This window comes from Sesamum indicum, linkage group LG1, assembly GCF_026168435.1.
Source record: "Sesamum indicum cultivar Baizhima isolate 11 linkage group LG1, ASM2616843v1, whole genome shotgun sequence".
Classification (NCBI taxonomy): Eukaryota; Viridiplantae; Streptophyta; class Magnoliopsida; order Lamiales; family Pedaliaceae; genus Sesamum; species Sesamum indicum.
In genome coordinates, this window is record NC_142657.1 from 13,570,341 (window position 1) to 13,583,487 (window position 13,147).

General features: G+C 29.9%; 1 long non-coding RNA gene across 1 annotated transcript; it reads right to left on the reverse strand.

Annotated features, from left to right (window-relative positions):
• Window positions 1-629: 629 nt before the first annotated feature.
• Window positions 630-8,330, reverse strand: LOC110012483 (uncharacterized). Its single transcript, XR_002287717.2, has 3 exons — window positions 8,173-8,330; window positions 6,889-7,193; window positions 630-4,173 (listed from the first exon to the last, which is right to left on the reverse strand). It is a non-coding gene; the product is annotated as an uncharacterized LOC110012483 (long non-coding RNA).
• Window positions 8,331-13,147: the final 4,817 nt, after the last annotated feature.

Consider the following 13,147-nt stretch of genomic DNA (forward strand, 5'->3'; position numbering starts at 1 on the left):
TTGTTCAACTTAATTTATCTAATACAGATAATATAAAATGTGAAATTTTAATATACATTCAAATTAATGTTTAATTCAATAGTTTAACTTTAATATATTATGGCAATAAAGTAATATTTTTTAGACAAATTAGTATATTTTTAAGATGTAATTAATTAGCAAAGGTTAAATACACTTTTATCCCACTTTATTAACTATACCTTATAAATAATTAACATATGCATTTTCTTGAACTAAATATTAGTATAATTATCCTTAATTGTACGTGCCATCATGTTTTAAATACATTTATCGTATAATGCACAAAATATAGTTGAAGCATTTGATTTGCATACCTAATAATTACATGAGTTCCTTCTATCAACCCATCAACCTGAAAATTTTAACTACATGACTTGGGATGGTTGTCGAATTATTCGAAAATATTTTCTCATAAAAAAAACTTGTGAAAACAGTGAGCATTATCGAATCCACGTAGATTTATTTAAAAAAAAAATTAATACATTCAAATAAAAATAAAAATAAAAGATAGGGAATTTTGTTTTAAAATCTAAATCTAAGTTAAATAGAAGAAAACATTTAGAGAGAGGATAAATATGAGAGAAACATTCTAGTTAAAGGCAGGATCATGTTCATCAATGCTATGGTTAATCATAGATATAAATTGGTTATAGTCATTGATACAACCTAACAACTCACATTTCCTTACCTTGTAGCCGCATCTACCAAGCTTCTATTCGTCTCAAACAATCCTTTTATAGAAATATTCAATTGAGAGGTGGTTCGGAATTTGTTGATGAGGAAAACTTCCACAAACTGCTTGAATCTTTCCTAATACTCATGGAAATTTTTCTCCGAGAAATTAATGTATTCCACTTATTTCCTTCTGGAGATTTATAGTTCATGAGGCGGGAAAGTAGTTTTCAAATAATTGCCTTTTGAACTCATTCTAACTAATGATGGATCACGAAGGTAGAGAATAGAGTCGATCCTTTGCTCTATCACCCAAAGAGAATAGAAAAGCTCGCAGTTTGACTTGCTCTTCATTGACCCCTTGAGGTCTCATGCCGAAATATACAATATGAAATTTCTTGAAATGTTTGTGTAGGTCTTCAACTGCAAGGCCACGAAAAGTAAGAAGTAAGTGAATAAAGCCAAATTTAAGATCAAAATCAACATCTAAAGCTGGATATTCAATACAAAGAGGTTGTTGATTTAAGTGAAATGTTTGTGTAGGTCTTCACCTGCAAGGCCACGAAAAGTAAGAAGTGAATAAAGCCAGATTTAAGATCAAAATCAACAACTAAAGCTGGATATTCAATACAAAGAGGTTGTTGATTTTAAGTTAAGAGAAGTCATCTCTTTGATCGTCCGTTCTAGATTGTGGGCCATGACTTCTTCTTTAGAGTCGCTAGACGTAAGTACGTCTAACTCGAAATTGCTTCTATTTCGGAAGAGGTAGAGGTATCTCCCTTGTGTTGCTTGATTTCTTTTTGGAGTTTACATGCGGGCTTCTTGATCTCAAGATCAAATTCAAGATCACATGTACAAGGCAAACGTGGCATCAAAACCAAGTAAGAAGAATAATTAACCAAAGAAAATTAATTTAAAGATGCCAATCCCAGTAACGGCGCCAAATTTTGATGAGAGTCGAATTCACCAAAAAAAAAAAATTCACTACAAACTTGTGAGAACAATGAGTAGGGTCGAAGCCATAGAAATTGGTTTAAACTTAATTGCTTCAAGTGTAGAAATAAAAAAGGGGGCTTGTTTGTTTTAAAATCCAAATCTAAAATTAACTAGAAATAAAGAGTATTTAAAAGAGGAGTAAATATGATCACTACTTAAAAATATAATAAATCAAGACTATCTATCATGGTCAAACAAAATCAATGTAAAAATTAAAATATTTACCAGGTTTGATCAATATTGATCATGATATTTTACTATAGTCAAGACATTTGCTATAATTTGAGCTATAGCTAATATATTGATCTTGCTTTAGAAATAACAGTTAATTATAGTCGTGAGTCACAATTAATTTGTATTTTTTGTAATCCTTTTTTTGTTCATAATAATTAAATTAATGTAGTAAAAAATCATACTTTTCCAAATATATGCCGGAAAAAGAAAGATGGAGTACGTAATATAATTCCTGGACATCCAAAAGCGTCGAGATTCATTAGTTGGATTGTATACTATAATTTCCTTGTTCCATAATTAAGTAAATTTCTTCATGTTTACGTGTGAATTATACAAACTTATTAGTACTTACTTCACTTGTTTAAGCTGAAGTTTGTAGTTAGTTGTTTTCAATATTATAACTGAAACAATATTATTTTTTCAACTTATTAGAGTTAAATGTTGTGCCAAATGTTCAATATATATATATATATATATATATATATAGGAAATTAATTTTTTAAAGAAAATACCTTTAATTAGTTGAAAAGGTAAATAAGATCATATGTTATATAATTGATTGGTGGTAAAATTTAAACAAATCTAGCAACCGAATGAAGTAATTAATAAGCAAAAAGACTAAGTTTCAGTTAAAAGAACAAATTAATCAGTTGACATATATATATGACAAAATTTACCTTGAAACTATATATGCTTAATTAATTAAAAGATGAAAATGCTAAAAGACAAGTTTTCGTTTCAAACAATATTAATGAATGCATACTCATGGAAAATTACATCTAACTTTGAGAATGTTCCAAAACCGTGGCTGCTGGCGAGTTGTTGTGCTTGTGCGAGTGTTGATGAAATTAAGTCGTAGTCTCTTACCTTCCTGCTGCAAGTGCAGATTTTTAAGGTATTGATTCCCATGCTTAGCCTTGGCAAACCAGCAGTCCTTGCCACTGCTTCTCACTTAGTTTCGTTGCCCCTTCGACCTTGCCAAACTCATGTAACTACTTTCTAATTTAATGGTGGAAATGCAGATTAAATTAATTAGTTCCTTATATGATCTGCAATATTAATATAGTTTCTTGTTTTCTCATGTAACTAGCCTTTCAAATTCCAAGAAACACACACACACACACACACACATATTTATATAATATAATAGTGTTTGGGACTTCCGAAGAGTTTGTTAGTTGGTGTGCAATGGTACGAATATACAATGGAAGCAAGCATTATAATGTGGCATGGGCCTCTATATATCTTCCTCTTCTTAATTAATATGTAGCTTATAGAGAACAGACATGATCGTCTTGATCCATATGTATGTTCCACAGATCCATCCCTATTCACCACTGCAATTATTTTATATATATATATTATTGCTTAATTAATTAGTAGTAGATATAAAAGTATGGATTTGATCATTTTATTGAAAATTATAAATAAAAGAATTCAGTGGATCATATTAATTATAATCTATATTTTATCATAATTATAAATCAGTAATTTCCCGACCGACAGGAGTTTAATTAAATACTCTACACTTATTCCAGCATATCTTTAATTATAATGTCTTGATTTTCTTACAATTGAAAGCTCATGTTTCTTAATTTGTGATGTTTTATTTGTGAAAGTGTATGAAATTTGCTTCATTTAATATGTTCCAGGATGAATCGCTGAAAGCTTCAGAAGCATTGAGTGAGTGTGAGTGATAACATGTGGATTGATCGTCTTATAATTGTCAAAAATGGATGATAATTAAGTTCTCTCAACTCTATAAAAGAGAAAAGACGTCGTGACGACCCCAATTCCCAAAAAAAGAAAAGAAAATACGATTCGCAGTTTATCCTTAATTATCATGTCCATCTGCTTACTATATATATAAACTACAAACCTAACAATCTTATCACAATCAAAACCTAAAATTGTACCAAATTTAACTAACTTTGCGTCTTAATATTATTTATCTTGTGTGTGTGCAGATATATATATATATTTCATGAAAGCGAAACTAATATTTACCTAATATTCACAGATAAGATTAGAGGGTAGGAAATTATTTTCCATTTATTTAAGAGGAAATTAAAGAAAGAAGAATTCTACCTAGGGTTTTCTGACAAGTTCAAGGTCGAACAGACAATGAATCAAAGGCTAACCGCAACCAGGACTGCTCGCTTGACAAGCATAGCATCGAAACCACTCACCGTTTCCTTCATGTCCTGATGATCAATCCACATACATCGCTGTCCTCCGCCCATTTGCGAACTTCATCAACGAGAACCTTATCATCAGCATCAATAGTAATAACACGATAAAGATATTGAATCTATAAACCTCATACGAAGATTATGGCAGTTGCTGATCAGCAGCTGAAGATAAGGAACTAATCAAGATAAGATGCATACACACATATATATATGAGAAGGATGGTGATGGAATCAGAGGCTGAATCAAAATTTCACAGGCGTCCGCCCTTGATTGGACTACTTTGGTACATTTATTTACATATATATAGAAAGAGTGCAGTGCAGCGAAAATTTCCAATGATTTTTGGCTCGTGTGAAATAATCCAAGTACAATTAAAAATGTATTGATCTTACACGTGTGACAAGGTTTGACCGACGGATGAGATTCATCCTTTCGCATTTCCCAACTTCACCAACCCAGTCTCGACTGACATACGTATATGTGCACATGTAGGAACCTAATTTTGGACAACTTTACACATATTTACTACATTTTTGTGTGGTAATGACGGAAGAATATTTGCACATCTAAACTGGAAAAACAAATATATCTGTTCAACCATTTAGAACTCTTAAATTATGGGATTCTGAAAAGATATTTGCAATAATTAACATTTTAGTATCCGAAGTATTTATACCAATTAATTTTCTATTCATCAATTTCTGTATTTGCTCACTGTATTACTAATTAGTGAGATGAATTTTAGCTCAAATCATATCTGATATATTATCATTTGCGGAAATTAATATCTCAAATACAAGTAAATCAGGTGCTTAATATTGCTACCTATATATATATATATATATATATATATGGCCGCTCTAATTTGGATCAAATTACAAATAATTTAATATGTATATTTTTTTCCAATATCTACTCTACAAACTAATCATACTTTATATACGTGTCCCAATTTACGGAAGAAATTGATAGGCAACAAAATATAGTACTTGATTAAACTTGAGATTACCATGTCCCAGAAGCTCTGTTAAGAACTTTAACTTCATAACAATATATTATATATAAATTCATCGAAAATATTTGAATCTTCTTGATTAATTGTTATGATTTCACAACCCTTTAATTTATATTTAATTTCATGAATTAATTAAATATTTGAATCATTTAATTACATCATTAATTATTAACTTCATATATTTGACGCTCAATGAAAAAGTAGGGTTCTATGCCTACCCTGCACATGGGATTATTTTTACATAAATAAATACACAAAAATAAAAATTAATTATTAACTTCATATTGTACTGCTATTCAAATTATTCCCTCAAGTACATAATAGTAATTGTACTACAAGTACATAATAATTCATAAAAAATGCATAATATATGTGATCCAAAATAACAGTGTAACTCATATGGAATGAGCTGAATATAGAAACTTTAATATTGTACGCTAGAACAGTAACGACAGTGAGTGGGGGAGTGATGAGCGCGCTCAAGAAAAGAAAATGCAGAGATTGCATAGTGTGCTATATAATTGTCATCAATTGGATGGAAATTCTCTCATTTTACAATGTAATAGTGCTGCCATAAAATTGTAATTTTTATCCTGTAATTTAAAAAATAAAAAATTTAGTCCTATAAATTGATTTTTATAATTTTAAAAAATTAACAATTTTTTTTTAGAAAAAATGTATGTGCCGGACACATGATCTTTAATAAAGTGTATCGTATCCTGTAAAATACCCATAGAATCTTATCCAGATTATACCCAGGAGGTTCGAGTAGAGCTTGGGTCTTACCCATTTGAGACCTGTTTATTTTTTTTTCTTTTATAATATATTTAAAAGATTAAAAGTTCTCAAATTTTAAATTTACATTCAAGTCAAACAATGTATGTTACTAAATTAACTTAGTAGTGGATTTTCATGACCCGTCGGTCAATAAACTAAAACTAATTACATAAATTTCAATAGGTGCAAATTGAGAAATTTAAATAATGAACTTGATTTTATCCAAATAACAGGTCGATATTAAAAAAATTTTAAATAAGAATCTTAAATTTATTCAAATTAATAATGGTTCAATAATATTAATTTATTATGAAGTCAAGACAAGTTCAAATTAAAATGAAGACGTAAGAGTTGGTAAAAGTAAATGAAAAAATTAAGTATAATATATCTAACTTTCATTTAGATCTCTTAAGTAACATTTGAACTTGCATTTGCATTCAACTTTGATTTGATAATTTTTTTTTAATTCTTTGAGTTAAACCAAATTTTATTAATTCCATGTATTAGTCAAATTTAACTAAATTAAGTTAATTCATCTTTTTTTAATTTTCTAAATGTCAAGTTAAGTTTACTTAATTTGATCATAAAATTAACTTTGAGCAATTACGAAATTAACATGAAAGCTCTAGCATATCTGGTCAAAATTTCAATAAATAAGTAAATAATATAAATAAAATATGTAAAAAAAAAATTATACTATTTAAAAAATTTTAAATAATAAATAAATTTAGTCGATCGATTTCCTAAAAATTTACAAATGCAATAATTTTAAATTAATGAATAAAATAAACATCTTTGGGCTTAAACTATATCAATAACCATAGATATTTTAGGGTATTAAGCCATTATATATAGATTTATGCAACATGTAGAACAATGTCGGCATTTAATTTGTTACAACACAGTTTCCAATATTTGTTTCACACTTTCATGCCCAGGTAAGCAATGACTAAGGAACAGAACCTTCTGGATATTATTACCTTGGACCAATATTTTGATCTACTGCGCATGATCACTAGTAGGAGAGAATACTCAGTCCTCACCCCACTATTCTTCCATTTTGCCTCAATTAATTTCCATTAATGGAAATTAATTTCTTCTTTCCAACTTCAACAAGATCATCATGTTCCTGCAATTAATTTATATATATATATATAGATACAGATATATAATGCTCATTTTTCATAATAACATAAAATTCGTGTTTTCCATGGGATCGACAGCAAGCTGATCAAACTGGAGAATTATTGGAGAAGCAACCTCTTCTTTCCTGGTAGGTTTGAACCTGTGCATATATATATAAATAAGTAGGTAATTGGCTTCCATGCAAAGTCTTGGCAAATCAGCAGTCCTTGCTTGTTACACCTTAAATTCGTTGTCTGTTCGACCTCGAAAAATGGTCTGAACATGTTCAAGTTGGTCTTCGACCAGTAGTGGTGAATGTGAAAGCTGGTTGAAGAATTTTATACTACCCAATACCATGGATTGATTGGATTCCGGAAAGAGAAAAAAAAGTAAAATTTTGAAGGATATTTGCAAGTCCCGGGCCACCTACCTCTCAATTTTGCTAAAGCGTCGAGCTACTTTTTTGGCCCATCACCATCTTTAATTATTTACACAGATCTACCATTTATTTGATCAAGTGGACCACCAAATGACACAGCAACTGTATTCAGACACAAATATTGATTCTAGCTACCTCTGTTGCTTCTGAAAAGGTTGCTGGCATCAAAGATTCAGAGACGGAATCCCCACAGAAAAATGTGGGCTGGTTTTTGTCTTTTACAGAAAAACAATTATATAAGTATATTATATTCAGAGAAATTAATTAAAATAAGAAATATGATTTCTGGTTATATATTTTTTATGCAGCTTATTATATTCTTTCCAAGAGTTAAACAGCTATACAATGGGAAATGGGAATCAAAATCCACAACCTACTATATATATATACTCAACTTCTGTTTCCTATTCATGTATTACGTTAAAATTAGGTACCTTAGGCTAGGCTTCATCAAATTCAACATGAAACCAAAATTACCAACAGAGACATGCACTAATAATTGATTAAGGCCAATCCGGGCTTCGATGAAAATAGCAAAAATTGATCACTACTTCACCATGAATATTATAAGATAGAGGAATAAAATCAAAGGAAGCTGCAAGCTTCTTCATGGCACGTGCAAGGTCGAACAGACAACGAAGCAAAGGTTAACTGCAACCTAGACTGCTCACTTGACAAGCATAGCATTGAAACCACTCACCTGTTTCATCATCTTAATATCCACCCATCCATCCCTTTCCTCTGCCCATCGATGAAGGAAGAAGCGTAATTAATAATGGAACGAGAGGATGAAACTGAGTTTCCACAATGGCTTTGGCTGGGGCTGGCCTGCTTAGAATATCGTTGGATTGTATGTCAGGCAGACTTTATAGGCTCCAACATATATAGAAAATTTCCAAGGACGTTTGGCTCGTACGTGCGAGATTAATTTTAGCTCATACGTGAGAAAGGGCTTTGACTGACTGGTGAGATTTAGCAAGTCCTTGTGTGAACCTTCAACAACCAATTCCCAAATGCCACCCGTGCACTCACTCACAACATTATATGCATATATGTGTATATATATATAATCCAAGATTTAATATTTACATAATTTATGAGAAATGTCTGAGTTCAGGTGTTTCGGTCACTAATTATGATTATTAATTCATCCCCCTCCCAAAAAAAAAAAAAAGTACAAGGAGGCCTGGAACATGTCAGAGGCGTCCCAAATTAATATTAAATGTATTTTATTTCTAATTTAATCTCTATAAATATATAAATTCCCATAATGTAATGTCCGTAATTAACATCTACATATCAGTACTCCAAACAAGAAACAATTTCTTTATTATAGGTTTGAGTACTAATTCTGTAGCATGAATGGAGAAAGAGAGGTATATATATATATATTTGAATGAATTTTGACATTTAGACAACGTATGCCACAAATAACTTTAATAATTTAGAAGGAGACGTAGGGAGTCTACTTTGGAGGAGGGTTGATTTTGAAGCCAAAATAGAAGCGGCCAAAGGACCCGAAAAAAGGGGAAAAAAAAGTGGATATACTGGTGGAGGTGGTAATTATAATGAATGAAATTCTGATAAAAATAATTTTTTTTTATTATTTAATAAAGTGTATACAGAATAATAAATTAATATTAAATTTACTATTAAAGAGAAAAAAATGCATGAAATAGAAAAATAAATAATTATCAAAAAATAATGAATGTGTGAAAAGTTTAATAAATTAATTAAATATTAAAAAAAAACAAAAACGAGATATCAACATCATGATTTTGTTCCCAACTTATCGTATGATGTCCTTTGGGTTCCAGAATTGCAACCTAATTCCGGTATTTTAGGGTTCTAGCCCTCACTCTTCTCTTTGGCACACAAAATAGGTTTTGTTTAGTGGAGTAACTATTAACTACATCCATGTCACATCATTTCCACACTTTTGAGTTTGGCAAAATTTGTAGCCCTACTGAATTTGATGTGAAATATTTTGAGGCAGAGGCTAAAATTTACACCAAGTACTTGTTGGATGCATTTTGTAAATACACTTCAACATTTGGTGTAAATGCATCCAAGTACTTGTTGGATGTACTTCAACATTTACACCAAATATTCTTGGATGCATTTCCAATCCCTATGTGTCGTTGTTGGAGTTCTACAAGATATATGTCAATGTTTTTGTGTATGTTTTTGTTTGTCCAAGTGTGTGTAGTGTATACAATGATTGTACATAAATAATTACATATATGTAATGTTAATAATAAAAAGAATTGATGGTAAAAAACTATATATGGTATATCAGTTATATAAGATAAGATGCAAGTGCAACAAATCATGAACATCTCTCATCTTCTATCTAATTCACTCGTCTACCACACTATAATTTATTACCAATTTTAACCTCATCAAAAAACACAACCTTATTTCTACCTATATAATGTTGAGGGCCGACAGGAGTTTAAAGTCCTTTTATAGATCTCACACTAGTTCAGCTATAGCAACCTTTGAACATGTCATGTTTTCACCTTTACTCTTCACAACCAGACAACATTACTTTCAACCAAAAAGTTTCAAGTACCTACGTTTACAAGAAACTTCATGAGAATCTCATCTTCATCAAATTTTAATTAGGGCTTTTTTATTTTTTATTTTTTAGAATTGCATTGTATAACTTCATATTTTTACTATGTCAAAATATACAGGACATCTCATTTATTTATTTAGCAAGATAACTAATTTCTTCTATCAATATATTTTTTATTCACGCGCGCACACACATTTTAAATCAATTCATTTTATCAGTTTTTGGTTATATTCTTTATTTATTTTTCTCCTTTTTATTAAATTAAATAAATATAATAAAAATTTAAATTATGCACACAAACCTTAATTCTTAATTTTTATTATTTTCATCATTTAATAAATTTACACGCACGCACATATTTTTTCGTATATAAAAATATTTAAGCAAATATAGAATTCGGATGCAATAATCCAAATATACATATATATATATATATATATACATTGATTTGTATATAAAAAATTAAGCCAACTACCCCGAGACTGATATGCTCACCAAACCACGTAAATCCCTTACTTCACCAACCACCACATACTGCCAATACACTCACCCATTTCTATGTTTCTCACTAATTTATTTATATGTATACATATTGCATTAATTCTCTGCTTCTATAATTGCTTACATGATGAATAACAGCTTTTTTTTCTTTTATTTATTTATTTTGGGCATTGACCCTCCAACCTTTAATTAAAGTCCAGCATATGTCTCTTCATTTTAAATAATTTACTTTCAACGGACAGACAGATCATCCATCAGAGATCCAAAGATTGCAATTTTAGTCCTCTCTTTCTCTCTCTCTCTATATATATCTATTTTCTTTAATATCTTGAAAAACTAAAAATAATTAATTATAACGAAATTCTAAATCTACATATCATTTCTACGCCATCCCATTAATTTTTTCATTATTGAACAAAAATCTACATTGAATGTATCATCTACCCAACAAAAATATACGCGATTTATGGACCTAACTACTCCATTATTAAAAATAGATTGGGTCACGTACATTAAGTAAAAAAATTCAAATTCGTACCAAAATAGAACTATAAGTGGTGTGCTCAAAATCTATACTAAATATAAAAGTAAGAGAATTATTTTGATATCTCACTTAATTTTGGTATGTCATTTATTTTTAAGATTTTAAAATAATTAATTAATTATTTCTTAGCATCTTCATTTATCACGATTTTTCATAACAACATTTTGGTGGTTATTTTATTTCATGCAATTTTTTAAATTTTCCTATATTATTTTGTCAAAACTTTTTTATAAATCAAAATGTTTATATTCTTAACATATATATTTTGGTACTTTTTTAAACTACAAAAATTAATAATACAATTTATATAAATTTTTATTTTGATTTTTTTTTTAAATTATACATATATATATAGAGTATGACACACACTTAGTACTATTAATTAAGTGTAAGTAACCTCAAACCTACCTCAATTTCTGTGTTCATTCGTTTTCAGCCGTTGGAAGTTGAATCAAAGCATAAATTAAGTGGAAATTACCAAAAACCACGCACTGAGCATGTGTAAACTACCACCTCCACCAACCCCCTACACTCCGCCCGCGCGCGCACACACTCACGCACGCACATGTAAGGATGGAGAACAACGTATCTCCGTATTTATATTTATATTTATTAATTATATTTAGAAAATATATGTGTGTATATATATATATATATATATTTCTGCCCTTCTTTTCGTTTATGGTTGGCCTTGGGCTTTTGTCATGTAGATTCGACAACGACACTAAAAGCAAAGAAACCTGTGGCAGTGGCTCCGTTTCTCAAGAAACCTTTCTTTTTCTTTTTTTTTTTCATTTAAGAAATATTAGTCTTTTTTCCAAGTGGCAAATATTTTATGTTAAAATACCCCCCACCCCTCAAAACTAGATGCCTGATTAGGTGTGGGAATCTTGATGGGTAGTTCCTGTTCTAAGGCACGACAATGCTCCAATAAAAACGTCTACACATATTGGTTGAATTATTGGTGTTCCATGACACTATTTTAACTTTTGTTTGTTTTCCTTTCTTCATCCATTGCATAAATTTTTACCAACTGATTTAATACCACATAATTTGGTCTGATGTCTGATTACACATTGATATGACGTTTGAATTGAGTTTGTTTTTTTCTGTTTCCAATCTCAAGTCATAAGCTCATTTTTAGTTCATCTGTACTTATAAAATTATATGAAAATTCTCATAAAAAGGATCTTGATTATAGCTTTTATGGTGCGTAAAACGTGAAATAAAGTGAAACTTTTAGAAAGTGGATAAAGGAGCAAAAAGTTGTACATGGCATTTGAAAGTTTATTTTTGTAGAGATATTCAAATTGTATAATTGGCCATAAACAATTGATCGAGTTTAAATTGAATAGTTATGGAGATTGAGTCAAATTATGTGCAGATCCATGACTATTTAAATTATTAAATTAATTTATGAGACTTTTTTTATGATTCTAAAAATTAAAAAGTGGTCCCACGTCAAACATAAAAGTTATATATCCTAATCTTTCCAGCTAGAATATTTGTGTCCAAAATTGCGTAACAGACGTTGTGATGGGGACGTTAAACGGAAAATTCCTTAACTAAATCAATAAAGGCTTGTAGTATTGGGGCACGGAAGCCGATGTTGTCCGCAAATTATTATTTGTTATATCTGTGCTAGATTTGGCACATTCAGATGTTTGATTTTGCAGTGTTCGTTAGACAAGTAAAAGGAAAATCACTGACAGACCAGTAGTCCTCAAACAAAATCATGTTGTTAATTAAGTTACTCAAACATCATCTCTTTTATAACTTCAATTTATTAATTTAATAAGTTTACTTAAATAGGAAATTGGTGATTTCCCGAACAAAACCACTTTGATTTTTGTTTATCTTTTTGGGCTCTCCAGATTTTTTCTTTTCGATAGGTTAAATGGGCCCTCCAGACAAATTGTAGCTAGAATGGGCCTTAATATTTCCATACTGGACTAGTATAATGTGGAAAGACTCATTAAGCAACTCCACTTCCAGGCCCAATAGTTATGGTAAAGTTCGAAATTGAATTCAGTTGCACCTGTTAAAATA